The following is a 24,296-nucleotide window of genomic DNA, read 5'->3' on the forward strand; positions in this document are numbered from 1 at the left end:
AGGTGATGAAAAAATAGAGATTTCATATTAAAATTTTTTCACTTTCATTTTGTATGTGCTTGATTTTTGACATAAATTTTTTTCAGTTAATAATTTGATAAAATCATATAAATCGTGACCTATACAAATATCTTGGTCCTTCTCTGAAAGTGTTGTTGCACTGTATTAGACTATAAATTTAAGTTATTGCTTTTTTCTATTCTTAGAAATATTCATATTAATAATTCTTTTGCTTTATGCCAAAATGAGGTTTAATGAGAGAATATTCATTTGAATTAGCCTAATGTTAATAATTTACTCAGAGAGATTTAAAGAGTCATTTAAAAATAATAAAACTAGTATTTCATGATATATAATTTGCAGTTTTTGACAGCACTGGAAAATAACATTAAATCAAATTTTCAAAAATCATTTCAATTTTATAACTATTGCATATCAAAGTCATTTGAATTGGATAGGGAGGGAATTTTCTTTTAATATAGATTCAATGAATAATGACAACAAACTTCTACTGCACTGTCTGCAGAAATTGTTCCAAATACTTTACATATGTTCACTTATTTAATACACATAATGACTATCCAATGAAAAAGTTTTATTAATAAACAAGGTGTAAAAGTTGTGGACACTAAGGTGCAGTGAGGTCAAGTAGGTTGGTGAAAGTTACACCGGTGGTTAGAGTAGAACTGAGAGAATGAAATCCAGACAGTTTTTGGATATCCACTTTATAGTCTTACCACATTTATATTCTTTCTTTTTCCCCACTGGAAAAAAAAAAAATTTCCATGATATCTATGATTTATATTATATTAGAGAATGTATTGAATGTGTGTAACGAATTTTAATACTCAGCCTGTTTTGGAGAAAGTTTATGTTTGTTTCCACAGCAAGTTCATGTTCAAAAGCTGCATGTAGTATAAACTTTCTTAAATTTTCAATGACATCAATATTTTCATATTTTTAAGAGCTTCATAAAATTATTTTAAAACAGGAATTGTAAATTCACTAGCTTTTTCTGACGAGTTTCTACAAATTTCTTGGTTTATGATAAATTTCTGCAAATTTCTTAGTTTATTTGTTTTTTTTTATAAATTCTATTACAGAAAATGCAAATTATCATAATATATGTTCGATTTATAGATTTAGTATTAGAACTAAACATTAGAGACTATCTTGCAAAACATTTTATTTTTACCAGATGAGAAAACTGAGGCCATACCTGGGAGTGCAGATGTGAAAACCTCTGTCTTCTTGCTTTTAGCCCAGTGGAGTCATATCTTACAAAAGTAGTAGGTTCTAAATTTGGTTAGTAAGGAAAAGGTGAAAGCTATCCTTTAAAATCCCATGAGAAGAAATCTGTTTAGTTTTCTTTCAATGTTGACACATAAGTTCAAGTTGGTTGTGTCTTATAGGGGGCTCCATTTTACTTAGTTTACCCATTTTATTTAGACTAGGCCAGTGATCGCCAAACTCATTAGTCAATAGAGCCAAATATCAACAGTACAATGATTGAAATTTCTTTTGAGAGCCACATTTTTTAAACTTAAACTTCTTCTGATGCCACTTCTTCAAAATAGACTCGCCCAGGCCGTGGTATTTTGTGGAAGAGCCACACTCAAGGGGCCAAAGAGCCACATGTGGTTCGTGAACCAGTTTGCCAACTAAGGGACTAGCCTATCTGCTCTTTTGTTATAATAGGTTGCATCAAATGGCCTTAAAATCTCAGTGGCTTTAATGCAATAACGTTTATTTTTGCTCACATTGTAGTCCAATGTTGGGTTGGTAACTCTCTTCTAAATGGTCACTCAGGTGACTCAGGTTGCTTTCATCTTGTGGCCACACCATCTCACCACTTTGTGGCTCCCAGGCCACCCTGGCTCCATCCTTTTGGCAGATTGTCAAGAGAAAGGGAGCATAGCACATCAAGGGGATGAGGATGTTGTAGGGGTCAGGCCTGGAATTGGCCTTCATCCCTTCAATCACGTTGCATTCCAGAACTCAGTCACATAGTCCTGCCTACATGCAGTAGGGTTTGGGAAACATAGTCTCATCTTCTGCCCAGAAAGATTTCTAAATGATTCGGCAAATGTATAACCTTATTACAGCTATCACTACATTTAGGGACTATGATGTACCAAAACTAGCACTAGAATAATATTCTGCACCATGCAATGTTTATAATTTTACGGGTAAGTGGAGATGGCAATCATATTTTTTTCATGTTATATTCATTGTAAGGCAATATACTATTGCTTTGAGTGGAATATGTGTTTATCCTTTAAAATATTTGCTTTACTGAAAAATTTCAATAACTATTAAGGAAAGCATTAGGAACAAAAATATCGTGTGTGTGTTTGTGTTTGGTTTTTCTTCTTGCACAAACCTGATTGATTTGTAAAAGGTTAAGATATGACTAGCAGAAAGACACAAAATAAGCTATACTAGACTGTTATAGCTGAGGAGCTAATTTTTCAAGAGAGACTGATTAATGATAAACCAAGTGATCATACTTCTTTATTCATTCATGCCTTTATATGAGATATTTTCTCTATTTGAAAAAAGAGAATAGTTATTAATTTAATTCATAATTACCCAGTATTCTTAGATGTTAGGAAGAAAATAATTAAATAAAACATAATCCTTGCAAATTTAATATAAAGAGAAGGCTCTCTGATAAAAGTAAAATCATTGGATTATAATTGTACCTTCTAAAAGTACAACTTTTGTGATAAAAATGAATTTGACAGAGATTTTAAAAGCAGAGATGATTAAAAAGAGATTCATAGCTATTAGAAGCTTCTCTCCAACTCCAGCATAGAGAATTGAAGGGTAGATTTGCATATTTTAAATCTTGGAGCTATGATCCTATACAAAAAGTTCTAAAAAGTTAGATTCAGAATAGAATTTCATACACAGGCCTAGTGCCATGGTCGATAAACTACAGCTCACAAGCCACATGCGGCTCTTTGGCTCCTTGAGTGTGACTCTTCCACAAAATACCATGGCCTGGGTGAGTCTATTTTGAAGAAGTGGCCTTAGAAGAAGTGTAAGTTTAAAAAATTTGGCTCTCAAGGGAAATTTCAATCGTTGTACTGCTGATATTTGGCTCTGTTGACTAAGGAGTTTGCGGATGACTGGCCTAGTGTAATAATCTAATAATTACTTCAAAAAGCATAGTCGAACTTATATTATTTTGTAGCCTACAATAATAAATTACTATTCATCTATTTTTTTTAGATTTTACTCTCAGAATGCTTACAATTATTTATATTTTCAAGATAAAAAAATCTGTGGTGCAGAGATTTCAAATGATTTCTGGATACTCACGGAATTAAAAAGTATAAAATTGGACCAGATTTTAGATACCTTATTCTCAATCTTCTATCTACATATCAAAAATGTTCTCTAATTGTTCTCACTGCACAGTGAATTTGTATGATGGTACCTTTTAATCATGACCTTGAGTCATAATAATGAACTCGCCTTCATATCTAATGGATGTATGCTTATTTGTGCCTAATAAACTTCAGTCCATTCTCTAAGTATTCCAAAGATAAACCTAGATTAGAAAGTGCCATTGAGTGTAGTAGATAAAAACCACTTGTTGACTGAATGAAACATAAAATAAAGTTAAACATTTTCACATTTATCCTATTACATATGTAGAATACATTTATACACATACATAGACACACATACACACACATACACATACGTACTCCTACCTGGGACATTTTAACATTGTCAGTTTAATATTTATTTGGGGAGCTAAACTTCCCTGGTCTATTTTAGAATTTAAAATATGTTCCTTAACTTAAATGTCCATTGATAGCAAATATGGAAATTTAAGTTAAGAAACATGTTAATTAAACACATATCTCTTTAATAGGTTGATGATAAAAATTTGCTTAACACTTTGAGTGATGCAGGATATAAAGGGGTTTGTACCCTATAGTACATTTAATTAAATAGTATAGGCATAAAAAATGACTTCAAAGTTACGTACTATTAATAAGTGTTTGTGTTAGAGTGGTTAGGAGGTATTGATGTTTTTGTTTTAATTTTTACTTGATGTTTTTCTTTATTGTGTAATTATTTGAATCTGTATTTCTTTTATATTTGAAAAAATATTTCAGTTTTTTTCTTCATACTGGTCTATATTTTAGTCAAAGTGAAAAAGGAAGTTTATTTTTCTTTAGGGGATGAAACTTTAATGCACAGCAAATGAACAAGCAAGCAAACAATGCATTTAAAAATGTGGGCTTTTTTTTCAGGTTTGAATTATTCCTAATAGATTGCTATATTGATCTAATTTAACAAAAAGGCCAATTTTCTTTCTTCATCTCTTTTATTTCAATCCCTATTCAATGCAACATGTTTTGAGGCTAACTTCTTTATTTTTTAAATAGCCTATGAATGCTTTTATTTTTCTCATCTGGAAATCAATCTTAAAAACTTTTAGCAAAAACAGAGAAATTCTTTGTATCTTGAAATTATGAGATATTTTTATGGCACAAAAGGCTAGGTTTTACCATTAGTTAGCTTTAGAAAAACATTTTCTGCACAGGTTAGTAGTATCATCCCTTTTCTATAAAGGAGTCTCTTCAAGAATAATTTAACCTATAGTTTTTGGTTTCTTTGTTTTTGCTATCTTCAATGTGTATTTTTATGTCTGCCATTTAAACATCAAGATTCAGATGTTGTACTGTCTTTTATTAACTCAGTGTTAGATGATCTAATATCTGATGCGCTGCTATAACAGTAAGACAACTGAGTATTTTTTTTTTTTAAAGCATGCCAGCCAAATTAGTTGTCAAAGAAAAAAACTTGGTATTTTCTGAACCCACACCAAACATTTTCTGGATATATTTGCAGATGAGTTGTGCTTCTCTGCTTTCATTTATACTAGATGGTCATCCATGTGTGAGAAATGAATCTGAAAGCTAACTCAGTGCTCTTGGCCCATCTTTCCAAGTATCTCCTACAGCATCTGGACTTTTAAGTCTACTCCATCACGCATGATGGCTGGGCTCTCCAAATAAAGTTGGCAAGAGCGGATGCTTTCATGCTTGTGTTAGTCTCACAGAGAAGGCAACTGTTTTTGTTAGCTGCACTTACAAAACTTTGGTTTCAGCAGTTTCTTCTTTGCTCCCAAGTTCTTACCCAGATACTTTATTCCTAATAGAACAGTTATTGCCCTTTAAAAAGCAGAACAGGCAAATGAATGATCAAGTATAAAGTGAAACTTTGTCATGTTAACAAAATAATTTTGGAAATACTGTGTTTGAATAATTACCGTTTCCTCTGCCCACCTAACACATACACACACACACACACACACACACACACACACACACACACAGAAGCACACACACATGCATGCATGTGCACACACTTCTGGAATACTGTGTTTAAAACAAATTTGGCTTTTTTAAAACCAGGATTATAACAAAGACTATCAAACATTCTCATACCACATAATTATATTTGGAAAAATATTCTTAAGATTAGCACAGTGCTCATTATTCACCTTAAAAAAATATTGTTGTAAGAACACCTAACATGAGATCTACCCTCTTAACAAATTTTGAATATATAATAGATTATTGTGGGCTATAGGTACAATGTTGACATCAGATCTCTAGAGTTTATTGATTTGCTTAATGGTAAAGCTTTATTCCTGTTAATTAGTAACTTCCTAACTACCCCTCACCCCCAAAGCCTGGCAACCCCCATTCCTCTCTTTGATTCTATGAACTTGACTATTTTACATACATCATGTTAGTGAAGTCATGCAAAATTTGTCTCTTTGTGACTGGTTATTTTATTTAATGTAATATCTCAAGGTTCTCCCAAAATGTGGTTTACATGTAATGGAATACTATGGAGCCTTAAGAAAAAAAAAAAATTCTGGGATATGTGACAATATGGTTCAACTTCTTTATATAACAATATTTATTTATACATCATTCTATTTTTATGTGTGTACATCTTATTAAAAGTAAAGGCTGTGGCTCAGCTGGTGTTGCCCAGTGAGTTGACCTATGAACCAGGAGGTAACAGTTTGATTTCCTATCAGGACATATGCCGGGGTTGCGTGCTCAATCCTCAGTGTGAGGTGTGCAGGAGACAGCTGATCCATGATTCTCCCTCATTATTAATGTTACTATCTCTCTTCCTCTCCCTTCCTCTCTGGAATCAATAAAAATATATTTAATTTTTTAAAAACAATAAAGGCTGTGGATAGGGCTTCTATTTTCATCTCACATATTGAACTGAATTGATCCACCTCAGTGTTCTGTGAAGTTTTCACCTTGTAATTATGTATATATGTATATATCTGTATCTATATATCTATATATCTATATCTATGTCTATCTATATATATATTTCATCAAGTTCTCAATTTATTTATTTATTTATATGTATAAGTATGAATAAATGATTTTGTTTTATCCTTACAATTTGTCAAGATTATAAAAGAATAGTATGTATACCCCTAACTGGTTTGGCTCAGTGGATAGAATATCGGCCTGTGGACGGAAGCATCCCAAGTTCAATTCCTGTCAAGTGCATGTACCTCGGTTGCAGGCACATCACCAGTAGGGGTTGTGCAGGAAGCAGTTGATTGATGTTTCTCATCAATGTTTCTAACTGTCTATCCCTCTCCCTTACTATCTGTAAAAAATTAATAATACATTTTTTAAAAATAGTATGTATAGTCCTTAGCCTATTCTATAACTGTGAACTTCAGTTTCTTCATTGGATTTGATATTAAAATGAATGAGCAAACTTTTAAATAGAGTTAAATATATTGTAGAAAAAATAGCTTAATAATTGAGCAACTGACAATTGAAAATAACCCCCATATCACACAAATGAGTTTTAGCAAATGTTAGGTCAATGTCAATTGAAACTGCGATTGCTAGTCATTCATTTCTTTACAGTTTTGATACTATATTTGTATAGTCATAAACAAACATACTTAGAGTAAGCTGATTATGGCTATTGTGTTTCAAGTATCTGAACTTTAAAATAAAATGAATGCCAGGGTCAACTTTATTGGCTGAGAATTTTGGAGTTACCATAGTAACTTTGGCCATGTGCTAGATGTGGCCGACCTTAAAGTCTATGTGATTTCCTCCTAGGTTCCCCTTTGTTTTCATATCTATCTCCTCTGTCTTTATTTTTAAAAAGCTGCCTTTATTTTTAATAAAGATAAAAATAGTAAGTACAGATGATCACTTTAAGATATTACTGTGCTCTTTAGTAAATTCTAAAATGTCACTTTTTCATTTCAGCAATAATAATTTCTAAGATCAATGCATTTCCAGCATATAGCTGATTGTGTTCTTATGATAGGAGATTATCTGCATTATATAATTTAGATTCCGGTTGCTTTGGCAACAGAGCGCTTGTTTTAAATTTAGAAACTCATTTATTTTCTGTCACTTGATCCTTTACTGTTAAGGAGACGAGCTGTATTCTATTAAACAAAAAATAATAAGAGATACAATTTTAATGGGTGAATTGACAGGAATTGCTCTTTGGTCCAGTGTAAGCTAAAGGGAGAAGGAATTTTTGCCAATTCTGACAAAAATGAAAAGACTTTCATGTACAGGTAGGCTGTGAGCTAGAGAAGGGAACACAGTGGAAAAACCAAATTGCATGGAGATGTGATCAGTGGCATCTGTTAGGCTTGTTTTAACAAGGTGGAGCATCATAAACCAAGAGAAGTGGCCTAGAGGGGGCTTTGTTAGTGTTTCTTCTTAGGGAGAAGTTACTTTTTGCAGTAATATTCCACTTCTGAAAGCAAGTTTTCCAGTTGTTATAAACATAGTCTCATACCAATAAATTACTTTCATGAATTAGAATTTTTATTTAACTTGTTAGTGAGGTGACTAGGAGAATGACAAGAATTGATTTGGAGAGCTATGAGGAAAGGAATGATGAAATAAGGTTCACGTACAAGGGCCAATACAGCTGTACACTTTGGGGTGACTTTCTTTACCAGGCAAGGGAAAAAAGATCACCTTTTACCAGTTGTATATAAACTAACACTTGACTTTGCAGGGTTATTAAATGCTTAGGCCTGAATCACTTGTGGGTAGTATATCACACAAAGTTACATTTCCTCAAGAGAGTAAAAATAATAAGGTGGGATTATTAGAAAGTACTCTATTATAAAAAAGTATATATATCATCCTCTTCATTCTATCTTATTCCCAACTTTTGGATAAATTTTCTGCCATATTCTTTTAATACTTCCAAATAAAAAATTTAGTTGAATGTGTCACTTGGGAAAACAAAATCATTACAAAAGTAAGAATAATGTTGAAGTCCTCAGCTTGTTTGGAATATCACTCAGATATTGGAGAACAATCATATTCTCATAGGTATACAGACTCTAGTTTATTCTGACTTTCTAAGGCTTCTTCTACAGAATGTGTCAGAGTCAATCAGTTCGCTTTGATTATTGTATAATCAGAGAATCCTATATAGTAAAAGCCTAATATGTAAATAGACCAAACAGTGGAAAGACCTGTTGCTATGATGTGCACTGACCATGAGGGGGCAGACGCTCAACACAGCAGCTGCTCCCAGCCCGCAAGTCCCTACCATTGGTGGCAGTGGGGGTTGGGGCAGGTGATTGGATGGTGCCAGGCCAGCCAAGGTGGGTGCCAGCAGGGGGCCTCTGATTGCTCTGCTGGTTGCCCTGCAGTTTGGCCCTGATCACTGGCCAGGCCTAGGGACCCTACGTGTGCCCGAATTTCCTGCACTGGGCCTCTAGTTTGAATATAAAATTGGGAAGTGATGTTAGCAAACATGTTCACTTTAGAAACCCGAGGTTCAGGAATTTGCAAATTGCCCAAGATCTCATTACAAGTTAGTCACTAAATTGTTATCTCCTAATAACTAGCAACACATCATTCTCCTATAAACTCACTTATCAAATTGAATACCATAAATAAAAGTCCTGGGATAGATGCATCTCCTAGGGAACTAAAAATGTAGTTGAGCATAATTGTGACCTTAGAACAAAAGAGCCTCAGTGTGCATATGATACTATTGATTTCCAATTTTGAATTGGCTGCTCCCAATAATTTCTACAAGCATTGTGGATTTCTTAGCAGAAATGCATGATCATTGAAATGCCATCTTTTCTATTATAAGTGCCTCAAAAGAGGAATCACTTTGTACATATGGGATAATAATAAATGCTCATACATTATAACATTTGTTTATTGTAATAAATACCCATTCCAAGTATGGCTAAAGATGACAATATGGAATATTTTTCATTCATCTGTTGCAAGATAGGAGAGATGGTAGAAAGCACAAAAAATAAATAAATGCATTTTAATGAATATCTCTCACATCGATGTTTCTCTCTCTGTGTGTCTCCTCCTCCCTTTCACTCTCTGAAAATCGATGGAAAAATATCCTCAGGTGAGGCTTAACAGCAACAACGAAAAGATGGAAGAGAAGAAAAATTACAAGGAGAAATAAACATTCAATAAATTTTCTTTCCTTAACGACTTTTAGAAATCATATAGGATTCAGGAAATCTTTTATAACAAAGAATTTCAATGTAAAATATTGACATGGCTATAGCAACACAGGTGTTACAGTTTTCAAAAATAGGTAGAAAAGCCCTACTGGGTGGTTGAGTTGGTTGGAGTGTCCTCCCATTCATGAAAAGGTTACGGGTTCTATTCCCTGTCAGGACATGTATCTAGGGTTTGATCCCTGGTCAAACTTATGGGAGGAAACCAATTGATTTTTTTTTAATCTCTCTCATCTCTCTCTTCTTTCTCTTCTTCCCTCTCTCCCTGCTTCCTTCTCACCTTCTTTTCTCTAAAAATCAATTTAAAAGGTATTCTCATGTGAAGATTAAAAAAGAATAATATAAATTAGTAATACCCAAATAACTCAGAAATTACTTTACGCTACTGTCAAAACATTTGACATGAAGAAAAATTAAGTATTTAATTTATTTCTGACTGCTACATTTGTGTATGGCCTTACTACATTTATCTCATTTATTGAGCATGATTTTGTTTTGACTGGGATTAGATGGTAAATGATTATGACTTTATATTATTGAGTTATGTCTTCTGGATCTCACCATTGTCTCAGAAAACCAGAGTATTTCTATGTTAGAGATGTGGGAAGAAAATCTGAATTTCCATAAAGTTTACAGACAATTTTCACTTTATTTATCTTGAGTAAAGAAGCTTTTAAGATTTAGAGGTTCTCTGAAAGCCTCGTTCTACTACACAAATTTCTTAGATTTTAGCTTTATTGTTCATAATTTCATCCAAATATGGCATGTCTGATTCCTCTGGCTTTGTCATCCCTCTTTTTCTGTCTTTTCTTACCTTATTCAGGAAGTCAAGATACATTTGACTTAAGTTTCCTGTATGTTTCCCTAGGCTACCTGCAAAAGCATCTCATTTTACTACTTATATCCACCTTATTTCTTTTTGCATTTAATCTTTTAAAAAATATATATATTTTATTCATTTTTCACAGAGAGGAAGAGAGAGGGATAGAGAGTTAGAAACATGAGAATCATTAATCAGCTGCGTCTTACACACCCCCTTCTGGGGATGTGCCTGCAACCAAGGTACATGCCCTTAACCTGGGACTTTCCAGTCCGCAGGCCGATGCTCTATCCACTGAACCAAACCAGTTTCGGCTAAATTTAATCTTTACAGGGGTTCCATTTCAAAACCAATTTATACGACAGTTCTTAACTTGTTGCAACATGAAAAGTGGGTGACAGAGAACTTAATGCTAAATGCTCACATCTTATAGAATTTCTGTGTGTGAACACCAAAGAGAAGTGAACTCCTTTTGAAATCTTACCCATCATTTATGATTCAATGTGTTATAAATAAGGTAATCAGCACCCCTCTGTCGTGATAGATAAATTTTCAATATGCTCTTGGAAATATTTTAGATATTATTACTGAAAATGGGGGAGATTGTGTTGGTGTGTGAAATCACTTAGTGCAACCAAGGAGGTTTCTCTGTACTGAAACACTTCTCAATCTTGCTCCGTGTCCATTTCATGGTTTGTGTTTAATAAACTCTACAGAGATGTTCTAATTATAATGGGATTAAAGAACTGATCTATGCCGGTGCACATTTAGACCTATGCTAAGCTCTTCATTTTCTTAATCAGAACGAGACCTTTTATTTTAACCGAGTTTATTAAGTACCTTGATTTGTAAGCCTAACTTCCATTTTCTCCTTTAAAGATTTTTACTTTCTCTGTACCTCTTCTAAAAACTGATTTTTGGAGGGTTTGACTTTTATTCTTTTGCACATTTTTTTTAAATTAAGCTTCTTCATTTCTCCTTTTGAAATCTCACCCCTCATTTATAATTCAAATGGTGTTCTGCCTCCATTCAGCATCTCAGTATTTCAGCTGAGATATCAGCTCTCTCCCTTTGAATCTTTATAGAACTTTGGTTTTTCTTTTATGCTCACATAGTTTGAAATTATTTGAGTATAAGTAATATCTCTCTAATTACATTATAAGAATCTCAGGGAAGAGATAGTCACTGTAGATTTTGGAGTAGATCTTATTCCAGTTCTAGGAATATCATAGTCATTCAGTATTATATGTTGAGTAAATACCTTTTAAGGGTATTTGTAGTCTAACAGAGGACCCAAACACATAATCAAAACAAAGATAAATAAAAGTGTGTTAAGATTGCAAAACAAGTTTCTATTCTTTCTTGTTATCACAGCTTTCCCCACTTATCTATATTTTGCTGATCCTGACTTCTTTCTCATATTCTTTCTACCTTAGGGAAGGAGTCAAATGTCTTATTATTGGGATCAAAATAACATCTGCATATCTTCATGGGGATGTTTCCAGGCATGTAAACACTCAAGGTCAGGAGAAGAGGTTTCATGAGCAAAGGTTAGGTTAGTAAGAAGTTAATTGCATGATAATTTCAAAGAAAATTTCAAAAATACCACTGTGTTTTGCAGAACATGGGGTTTTACCTGGAGATCATGACTCTTTAGTCTGCATGGTGGTAAATGATCCAGGACGTTGGTTTGTCTAGGCATGGAAATGTGCCATTTACTTGTCTTCTCTGTGTTCTTTGGCACAGCTACCACATTTCCAGCTGAATGGGGCCTATTTTGAGGAGATTTGAGGGTAAATCTTCCTGCAGATGGCTTATTAGATGGGTGTCACAATGGGTGTTTTTTTGTCTTGATATGTTATGGAAAGGCTTTGAAGATAAACTGCCTCAGCCAAAGGCTAGAAAAGCTAGCTTTTCACATTGATTCTCTCTGATTTTCTTAGTGTTGACAGTGAGTTGACAGTGCTGAACTCACTCTGGCTAGCATATAATTTTCTTGTGTAATACTGAATTCTATTGGGTTGAGGATGGTCAAGTGGAAAAAGTTCCATTTCTGTTTGTAAAATGTGTTACAATTCAAAAGAAAAAAATACTTTTAAAGACATTTCTTTTTATATTTTAAAAAACCTGGCAAGATAGGAAAGGCTGGGATAGCTACTTCTTTTATATATATCAAGAAACTGAAGCCCAGCCAACTATGTGACCTGCTTAAGTTAACATAGTCATCATGTAAAACAAGCAAACAAAAACAGAACAAAATTAAACACACACACACACACACACACACATACACAGAGAGAGAGAGAGAGAGAGAGAGAGAGAGAGAGGGAGGGAGGAACGGAACCATGAACATGAAGACATTTGTTGTTGTTATTGTTAAGCCTCAGCTGAGGACATTTTCCAATTGATTTTTAGAGAGAGTGGAAGGGAGAGGAAGGAAGAGAGAGAGAGAGAGAGAGAGAGAGAGAGATGATGTGAAAGAGACACATCAATTGGTTGCCTCCGCATGTACCCTGATGGGTTGGGGATCTAGCCTGTAATAAAGGTACATGCCCTTGACCTGAACTGAGCCAGAGACACTTCAGTCTGAGGGCCGATGCTCTAACGACTGAGCAAAGCCAGCTAAGGCAATATGAAAATATTTTTTGCTCCTTTCTGCTTCTACTAGAACATAAACTGAACTAAAACAGAAATCATATCTAACGTAAAATATAGTACACCCAACCCTGATTTTTAATAATTATGTATTGAATGCATGAACAAATTAATCCTTGTCTACCATTTAAAAAGTCTGGATAGAATTGATCATTCATTTATATTTGTTCCACATAAAATGTTTCTGTTTTTCATCCTCTCCTCTCATTTCCCCCCCCCCTCCATCCCTAATTTCTTTTTTCCCTCCCTCCCTCTTTGCTCTTCCTCCTTCCCCTCCCTCCTTTGCTTCTCTTTTTCCACTTCTTTAATTATTTCTTAATTTCTGAAGACCAGATCTCAATTTCTGAATGCCCAAACCTTAGCACAGTGTCTCATATAAAAGATATTTAATGTTTATTGAATGAGGATGCAAAGAAATCTAGTAACATGTTTACAAACTTTCAAACTGGAAAAATACTGTCTCTTGAGCAAATTTAATTTCTAATTATCTGCATTTATTTAATAATGTCCACTCCTTCTGTAAAGTGTGTTGCCATAATTTTCAGAGCTTTGTATTATAAACGATAACATAGGTGACATTGCGATGAATATTCAAATAACAACAGTCAAAAGGTCATTGAGGACCACTATCCCCAACATGTCCAGCAACTCTGCTTCCTCTTCCTCTTCCTCTTTCTCTTCCTCTTCCTCTTCCTCTTCCTTTTCCTCTTTCTCAATAAGCGTCCCCCCCCACTTAGATTGCCTTTCTAATCAGTCTCAAGCAGCCCGAAAAGGTTGGATAACCTGCTCATTCTGTGGCTGTAATAGTTGTAGAGAGCTGGGCTAAGGACACAATGAGCTGTGACACACAGAGCTTATTTAGGGAAATAATTATGACTCATCTTATTGGTGATTGTTAAGTATTGACACAGTCTTCCTTTTGACATTTATTTTTCCTCTGAGTTCCTAGGATAAGTTTTATTGTCTGTACCACACATTTGGCATTTGTTTTCCGCTTTAAAAGTCATTTAACTTTTTCTGCATTTTTTTTTTGTTCTTCTCAATTATAATTTAGTTAGGAGCAGAAACAGTATGCTAGTTAGTGGAGAAAGTGAAATAGATTGGAAAAGCAAAGCATTGTGATCATATGTAACATTTAATCCTTCCTTTTCCAATTACCAGTTGCTTGAATTTAGGCATATTATTTTTCTCAAAGTAAGGATAATGACTTCAATCCTACAGGATTATTGTAGGATTAAACTATTCATTTTAAATTTATTTATATTTTTAAGCAATTGCTATTTTATTTAACAATTTTTAGAGAGAGAGTATAGATGAAAGAGAGAGAGAGAGTGTGTGTGTGTGTGTGTGTGTGTGAGAGAGAGAGAGAGAGAGAGAGAGAGAGAGAGAGAGAGAGAGAGAGAGCGCGTGAGTTTGATGTTCCACTCATTTATGCATTCATTTGTTGATTCTTATATGAGTCCTAACTGGGGATTGAACTCTCAATCTTGGAGTATTGAGACAATGCTGTAACCAACTGGGCTACATGGACAGGGCTATCCATTTTAAATTTAAAGAGACCTCAAAACAAAGATGGGAGTGCATTTCTAGGATAGATAAATAGGTTGCTCATGTGTGTGTGTGCATGCGCGCATGTGTGTGTGTGTGTGTGTGAATTTCCATACAAGGGGCAGTAGTTAGCAATGGTGAGGAAGGGAAAGGTGACCCTCAACATGGATGAAATCATGGTAGGTAAGTGTCTTGTTTTCCATGATACCTGGTCCACACAGAAAAGAAAAGCAGTAATAAGTGTACAATTTCAGGAGAGGTGATGTGCCTTCTTACATGCATAGACCAGTGTTTGAGTAATTCCTTTCTCAGTGAAAAGTCTCCTGATGCCAGAATAACAGGTTCACTGATGGTAACCAATGGTCATCACTGGGGGCAGCAGTGGGGGAGGCAAAATAAAGCTTGTAGGTAGCCTGGAAAGGGATGGTGACATGAAGAAGCAGTCTCTGGAATACAGTAGGATGATTTTCATAGGCCCTGGGTTAACATAATAGCCAGAAGAGCTTTTGAAGCCACCAACCTGTTCAAAAGAAAATGTTTCACTGCAAGCAACAGAAAAATTGGCCAAGAATAATTTAAATACAGAATATTTTTACACATAATAAGAATTTCATAGTTTGCAGTAAAGGACTGGTACAGGTATTCAAAATGTTACCAGGGAACTAAGAATTTCCTGTCATTCCACCCAGGCAGTATTGGGGGAGCGGGTGACTTTCCCCCTGTGGTATCAGGACAACTGAGCCCATAGCCCTTGCTTTAAGGTTTTGAGAAGGGAGCATTCTTCTCCAAAATACTGGTTTTCCCTCCCTCCCTCCCTCCCTCCCTCCCTCCCTCCCTCCCTCCCTCCCTCCCTCCCTCCTTCCCTCCCTCCATCCCTCCATCCCTCCATCCCTCCATCCCTCCCTTTCTTCCTTCATTTTTTTTTTTTTAAATTCAGGAAGAAAAGCCATTTCTAGAGATACTCACTTAGAGACCTGTCCAGGACCATCATGTGCCTGCCCTTGAGTGACAGTGAAATTAAATGTTTAGCTTTCTGGGCTCTCTAGGTGAGGTCTGCAAGAGAGAAATTGGTTGGAAACAAGTGTACCTCTTCTGTCACACAGCCCAAACATTACTGATCTTCGCAGAACAAAATACTTGGTGTGAGTTGGTGTGGGTCAGGGTAGGTTTTTCTTCCTTGTGCTAGTGTAAAAGGCCAAATGGGAAAAAAAAAAATACTAGTTTCATTGACATAGGAGCTAGATTACCTGCATACATCTATTGACTCAATAGATTGACTCAATAGATGCTCTCTATGTGTTTTAAGGCATAAAACTAACACAGTACCTGCTACAAAGCAAGTGTTCAGAAAGCATCAGCTGATTTCCTCCTTAGGATTGTGACCCTCCTGTCCTAGTCTGTTTAATGTCCTTGTGGTGACTAACAAGCACACTAATTTAGCTGTCTGCTTCTTTCTTTTCCTCTTGGTCTGTTTTACAGTGAGCCAGCTTTCTGGACACACTGCTCTCTAACCTGGTTTCCAACCAGGTCCTTACTAGCTGACTTTTCTTATGACTCAGTTCCAGTTCTATCAACAAAATGAGCTTTTTCATCTTCACACATGATAATGAGTGTGCACGTTTTTTAAAGTGTAAAGTTTTATACAAATGTCTCTTAGTTGTTTTCCCTGCCTTCTGCTATCCATTCTCCCTTTCCTTCTAGAGAACCTCTATTTTTAGTTGGGCATACTGTTCATGGAGTAAAAGTCAACAAGGTGTGTAGCACCCCGTTTTTCCTTGCAATCAAGGCTCCTTGCATGACAAAGTTGTAGCCAATGAGTTTTAGGGGAATGCATTGTGGATGGCATTTGGGAAAATCTCCTTAAAGAAAAGAAGCAGGCCATCGGAGACCTGGAAATAGGATATGGAACCTGGAGCTCTGGCAGTCCCTTCGGACTGAGGGATGGGGGCTTTTCCTCGGGGGTGAGGGGGGCGAGAGGCCTGGCAGGGGTGAGAGTTAGTTGCCTAGGAACTTATGGAGCTCTTATTTCAGCTCATACTTATAAAATAGCGGCGTATTGTTATTTAAACCCAGCTGGAAATTCTCATTACCAATCAAACTGACAGCTTAATAAATAGCACAGGGATTGCAGGATGGTCAGCAGCTACACTCTGAAGCTGGAGAATTTTTCTCTGAGGCAGGAGCAGCTGGTCCTGTTGCAGTCTGACATCGCTAGTGATGAGTGGTGTATAATGATCATTTAAGACAGGATGCTCCAGCACAGTAAAAAGAAATTCTCCAAATGTGAATCTCTTGGCACAAAAATAAAAACTTATAAATTCAACCTTTATGGCTGAGCGAAAAGAAGGTAAAAATCTTGGCCTATCATTAATCCTACAGATGAACCATAAACTTAGAATTCATTGAGTACTGGACACTTTATTTTTGGAAATGTTTATCTAGCCCCATCACCATAATTTCTGAAGTAACATATCATTTAGCAAAGATTGAATTCCTATCTTTCTTATTCATTAAAGCTTATGTAGTTGAAATAGGCATTTTTGCATACAGCACTTTGCACAAAATACTGCTTTTTATTTAATCCTCCAAAGCTTTCTATCTTAAACATAAGCAAAACTTGGATTTCTAGAGGAAGAAAGATGAATGAAAGGAGTAACATTTTGAAACATAATATTGATGTGTATTTTAAATGTGGCAAAACATTATTTTATTTTTAATTGAACTGACTTATCATTCAATGCTGACTTGAAAGTTTTTGCACCTCCACATAGAAGGTCCTTCTTTATATTTACACATACTCACACACAAGGTCATTATTAAATATATATTTAAGAATATAAGGAAAGGTTCAACTTGTTAAAAAACACTATTCACTTATTTTTCATAGGTCTCTTTATTCATGAGCATGTTGAAAAGACTATTTATATTTAAGAATATTTTAACATTTCAGGATGAAGAAGCCCATGGCTGATAGTGTTTTAGAGTCCCCAACTTGGGACTTGAGTCGCCTGTTCAATAAGTAGACATGCTACTTATTGAACAGGGAATATAAACATTTTACTGCCAGTATTCTAGAGAACTGTGGAATATTATGTTTGGCTTTTATTATTCATGGACTTTACTTATTTTTTTTATGTGGCATGGCTATCTTGTTCTCTATCAATAGCTGGATCCAATTGTCTCATTTAATAAATCTTTATTGAACACTGAAAACAAGAGAAATTCACTTCAAACTGAAAGGCAAAAGACATTTACATTTTGTCAAGGAATCCAACCAAGTAAACAAAAGAAGATTGCAGCTTGGCTGAAGGCAGGGTTAATATTAAAAATAAGTAACAACCCGAGTGATAGAGATAATGTCCAATGGATGGATGTTGATTCAATCAGGCTAGAGCTGAGCCATCAGTACTTGGTAAGGCCATATTGAATATTGATCAGCCCAAGCTCCAGAAATGACTGGTTTAGGGTGGTAGACACTGATAGGAACATTTTTGTCTCTTATCTTTCCTTTTGTCTTTGTCCCCTAATTATACTTCTACTGAAGACTGGCTCAGTCCCTATACCTATTGACAGCTCAAGAAGCTCACATAAAAATTACCATTGTACAGAGACTGATTTTCTTTTTTTAAAATACTAATTTATTGGGGTGACATTGATTTAAAATATTTATATTGATTTAATATAAGTTTCAAGTGTACAATTCTGTAAAGCATCATCTATTTATTACATTATGTGCTCACCACCCACAGTCTAGTCTCCTTTATTCACCATATATTTGACCCCCTTTACCCTCTTCATCCTTCCCCCACCTCCCTTCCCATTTGGTAACCGTCATACAGTTGTCTGGGTATATGAGTTTGTTTGCTTCTTTAAAAAAACACACCAAACTATGTTTTGTTTTGTTTTGTTTTTTAATTGATTTTAGAGAGAGGAAGGGAGAGGTAGGGAGAGTTAGAAACATTGATGAGAGAGAAACTTTGATCTGCTGCCTCCTCCATGCCCCCTCCTGGGGATCTAGTCCTAAACCCAGGCATGTGCTCTGACCATGAATCAAACAGGTAACCTCTTGGTACATGGGTTGGTGCTCAGTCAACTGAGCCACACTGGCCAGGCTATTTGCTTATTTTGTTTGTTCATTCATTGCTTTCAAGTTTATATTCCACATATGACTAAAATCATATGATTTATGACTTTTTCTCTCTGATTTATTTAGCTTAGCATGATATTCTCAAGATTCATCCATGTTGTTGCAAACGGTGGTATTTTATCTTTTCTTATGGCTAAGCAGTTTTCATATATATCACCTCTGTTGTGGGATACTTCAGTTGTTTCCATGTCTTGGCTACTGTAAATAATGCTGCAATGAACATAGGAGCACATATATCTTTTCAAATAAATGTTTTTAAAATGTTCAGGTAGATACCCAAAAGATTGGGGGGGAGGGGGCTGCTGGGTTATAAGGTAACTCTATTCTGAATTTTTTGAGGAACCTCCACATTGTTTTACAAAGTGTTTGTACCAATCTACTTTCCTAGCATTGTTAGAGGGTTCCTTTTTCTCCACAACCTCTCCAACCCTTGTTATTTCTTGTCATATTGATAATACCTTTTTAACAGCTGTGAGGTAGTATCTCATTGTTTTTATATACATATTATTGATTTCAGAGATGAAGGGAGAGATAGATAGAAACATTATTGATAAGAAAGAATCATTGATCGGCTGCCTCCTGCATGCCCCTGATTAGAGATGGAGCCTGCAATGCAGGTATGTACCCTTGACTGGAATCAAACCAGGGCCTTTCAGTCTGCAGGCCAACACTCTATCCACTGAGCCAAACCAGCTAGGACTCATTCTGGTTTTGATTTGCATTTCCTTTCTAGCTAGTTAGGTTGACCATCTTTTTATATGTATATATATTGTGTGTGTGTGTGTGTGTGTGTGTATATATATATATATATATATATATATATATATATATATATATAGAAAAGTGTCTGTTCAAGTCCTCTGTCACTTTTTCATTATTTTTATTGTTGTTGAGGTATATAGGTTATTTATATATGTTGAATATTAGCCATGTATCAAAGGTACTGTTTGCAAATGTCTTCACCCATATGATTGGTTATTTTATTGTTTTGTTGATGGATTATTTTGATGTGCAGAAGCTTTAAGTATAAGACCTGAAATAATAAAATACATAGAAGAAAGCATAGGTTTTATTAAACTTAATGGAGCTTAGTCTCATAGAGGTTTTTGTGAAATTTACTCCAAAGACAAGGGAAGTAAAAACAAAAGCAAATAATTGGAAGTACATCAAACTAAAAAGACACTCACTTACTTTCTTACCCTGATTTAGTGAACATTTCTAGGAAAGGGGAAAGTTTTGTTGAGCAGATTAAATAATATGTGTTCATTATAGTAGCTTTTCCTCAACATTTTGGTAATATGCTTCTCCCAAATATGAAAACTCTTTACTTTAAAGAAGAGATTCAAGAATCCATATATTTATTTTAAGCAATATTTATTTTTCCAGAGACAAAGCTCATCAAATATCCATATACTTCCCTGCATTTCCCAGTCTCCCTTGCAGTCATTTGGGCCATGTGACTAATTTGGATTAGTAGGTTTTTATGTAGAGTGGGTTTTTATGCAGGTCTTTTTGTGTGAATCTTGGCTGAGTCATTTAGAAGCTGGGCACCTTCCTCACCTCCCTTGTACCATGCTTTGGTGATTCTGGAGTCCATGTGCTCCGTATGGTATAGCTTCAGACTGGAGGAAGGCCACCTGTTTCATGTCATTAGGCTGGACAATGGCAATGAACTTCTCCTTAAGCCTCTGAAATTTTGGGTTTTCTATTGTTGTGCCTACCATTAATTACCCTGACAAGCAAATCTGTTTTAATTATAGTTTACTGGAAGGAATGGAGACTTTGGGTTTATGAAAATAGAGATGAAAATCCAAGCTCTGTCATATACTGTAGTATTTTCTTAGGTCAGTTATTTGGTTTATTTGAGCTTCAATTTGCTCATCAGTAAGATGAAGATGATAATGCTGACATCTCAAAAGGTTGCTGTAAACACTAGATAAAATAATGTATATAAAAATCTATCTATGTGCCTGGTACAATAATAGCTAGCATTTACATATACCAGGCACAGGGAAGTAAATTATTTACTTATTTTACTTAAACATATTTAACCCTCAAAACAGCCTTATGTTATAGGCTTTATTTTAATCATCCCCGTTTTTAAAAAGTTCTTACTGGAGGATATGCTTTTATTGATTTTAGACAGGGGCAGGGGAGAGAGACCGAGGATGGAACCTACAACCTAGGTATATGCCCTGACTTGGAATTGAACCTATAATCTTTTGTTGTGTAGGACAAATGTTTCAACTGACCGAGCCACCGAGCCAGGGCTCATCATCCCCATTTCAGTTGAGGCCTAGTGAGGTAGAGTGACTTACCCTAGGGCATGCAGCTGAGATTTAATACTAAGTGGTTGGATCCCAGAGTTGACTGTCTAGTGCCTCCAATGGAACATCTTAAAATTAAGTGATTCCTTAAATATGGCTAATAGTAGAGATATAGGAATGGAAGGACTTTGGGAATAAAATCTTCATTTGAATCTTGCTTCTACTGTATACTAAGTTACTCAAACATTTTAGCCTCAGCTTCTTTATTTATAAAATATCTAATACCAAAGTGGTACTCATCTTATATGGCTTTTCATTGTGGTATATATGAAAGAATATATACATATATCACACCAGAAACATTAAATGTTAGCAGTGGACATTGGTTTCCTTCCTCTGGTTATTCTCTAAATACTATAGTAAAAATGCAGAATACATTGAGTATTTTCTCTGGAAAATCTGTCACATTAAGAAAAAAAATCATGTATGAACTTTTACTAATTAAATACACACATATTAAAATATAATGTTAATACACATCCATGTAGTTGCATATCTGAGCAGCCCTTTGATTACCTTAACTAGTCATCAGGACACAAAAAATGCTAGAAGCAATGCAAGGGAGGCAGCTTTCCCTGATGTACATGTAGCTCTTTAAGGAAAGAGCTTCTCTTGTCTCTGTGTCCTTGTTCTTTTAAACATAGTTTTCTTTATAAGGTATGACAATGTTGCTTTAGTGTGAAGAAATTAGGTAGAAACAAGTGTTAGAATTAAAAGGAATCTTCTCCATTACCCGGCCTAATCCTATATAATAAAAGGCGAATATGCAAATAGACTGAATAGTGGAACAACCAAACAACCGGTTGCTATGATGTGCACTGACCACCAGGGGGCACACGTGGAACATGGCAGGCGTTGGCTGTGGAAGGATGGTGGAGTAAGTGAGTGGAGGTGCCAGACCAAGGTGGGGCTTTGGTTGCTGTCATTGGGACAAGCCTCTGGTGGTTACTGAAAAGTCTTTGCTCCCAAATGCCGTGGTTATGCGAGACACTTGCATCTGCTGCCAGCAAAGGAGCTGCCACTTGCATCTGCTGCTTGTGCCAAGGACTGGTTCCAATTGCTCAGTTCTGTTAGTGGGTGCATGTGGCAGCTGCCAGCCTTAATCGCCTCTAAGGGCTTTTCCACCTCCCCCTGCTCCTGAGGGGCAATCAGTGCAGCAGCTGCTGCTTGCACTCACTGATGCTGATGATTGGGGCCAGCACAGTCAGCGAGTGGGAGCAGCAAAGGCAGGGGTGGGCAGGAGCTGGGTTGCTGGCAGACAAGGGACCAGGGGCCACAGTGGGAGGGGTCAGATGGGGCTGTGGAGGATGGGCCAAGACTCATCCCTGTGCCCAGTACAGCTTCACAGCTCACAGTTCCTTTCAAGGTGAACGAATTTGTGCACTGGGCCCCTACTGTAACTACAACAGGGAGGGAAGAGGTCCAGCAACTTAACACTTGCCTAAGAAGAGACAGCTAGTTCACACTGTAGCAGCAGGACCCAGATCTTCTCTAGTCCACTGATCTCTTGGGAACCACATTTCCCCTAACAGGGGTCTTCAAACTATGGCCCGCGGGCCACATGCGGCCCGCAGAGGAGTCTGATCCGGCCCGCCAGGTTTTTTGGGCAGTGAGCACAGCCGAGGTGTTACAGTAGGAATTAGTAGTTCATATAGTCCGGCCCTCCAGCTCTCTGAGGGACCGTGATCTGGCCCCCACTTTAAAAAGTTTGAGGATGCCTGCCCTATAAGGACTGCAAGTCTATTGTAATGCTTCTGATGGGTCAACATTCATTGAAGTAATGGTCCTTAAAGGTATTTTAGAGGTCAGAATTTTTTGGGGGGAGGGTGGGGTTGGGAATCAAAGGGATCATATGGAATCATCTTAGAGATTAATTACAAATATTATCAAAATGTATTAAATGCTGAAAATCAGGGCATCATTCAATTCATGCAATATAATATGAGGCCAATAATAATTGCCTGCATCTTCCATGGAGGCCAGAAAAGTTTCTGTTCTAATCTCTAGTCCTTTATCTCAACCTTCTTAGTAGATATTTCTTCAAAGTTTTTTCCTTTAAGTAACAGCTCTATTGAAGTGTTTTAATAGCCACCAGAGTCAAAATGTCTAAATTAGAATACTTCCTTTTCAAAAACAGCTTTCCTTTGATCTGTCCTAACTTCCTTTTATCTGTCAGTGAGATCTTCATTGTCCTAGCTACCCCAGCTGGAAATAGCAATGCTGCCTTTCTTCCATGGCCCTTTCCTTCAGCCATATTTAATTAGTCAATATATCCCACCAGTTTTCACAATTCCTAATTCTTCTGTTATGTGAGCCATATTCTCACTGGATTCACTGCCCTCAGTAATAACTTCCTTCTTGCAATTCATCTGAATACCTCCTTGCCAATTGATTTTTCTCCTCTTTAATAATTACAAAGCTTTTGGTTGCTTCTTGCTGCTTTTTAAAAAAGATTTCAATGTAGCATGAAAAAGTAGCAATTTTCTAGGATGCAGGCCCAACTTGTGTTTCTCATTTCGCCTTTTCTATGTTGTTTTCTTGGGCACTGATCTTTTACTTCCACGGATTGTTGTATTCATTAGTCCTTGAAATTTACAATGCATTCCCAGGACCCTTGCTTACATTTGTTATTTAGGAAGATGTTCCCTGTCCTTCTTTTATGTCCTAGCTTTGATATTTAGTTTAAATTCTACCTTCTTTAAAGAAATGTTCCCTAGTGACTCCTGCACATGCTGATTTCTTCTTTCTTTATGTTGCTTTGATATTTTGAGATATATTCTATATGTGTGGCTTTTATTTTGATATTTTTAAAGCTAAATTATTCAACAGCCAAATTGGCCTGTCAATTCCTCATGGGTAAGATTTTTGTAAAAGCTACTATTCCAAACTTAGGGTCTTGTCTATAGAAGATGACACAAAACATGGTATAGGCGAATGTAAGTTTATGGTTGTAATACAAATAAGTAACACAGTAATGAATAAATAATGCAAGAATAAACTGTGTACTCACAACTGTAAACCTACTTTTGCTCATACCTGTATACTGACCTAAAAAACAAACAAAAAACTACCCTGGGCAGTTTTGCTCAGTGGGTAGAACATCGGCCAGTGGACTTCAGGGTCCTGTGTTCTATTGTGGTCAAGGGCAAATATCTCAGTTGCAGACTTGATCCCGGTAGGGGCTCATGCAGGAGGCAACCAATCAGTCTTTCTCTCTCACATAGATGTTTC

Source organism: Pipistrellus kuhlii, unplaced genomic scaffold (assembly GCF_014108245.1).
Source record: "Pipistrellus kuhlii isolate mPipKuh1 unplaced genomic scaffold, mPipKuh1.p scaffold_m20_p_2, whole genome shotgun sequence".
Classification (NCBI taxonomy): domain Eukaryota; kingdom Metazoa; phylum Chordata; class Mammalia; order Chiroptera; family Vespertilionidae; genus Pipistrellus; species Pipistrellus kuhlii.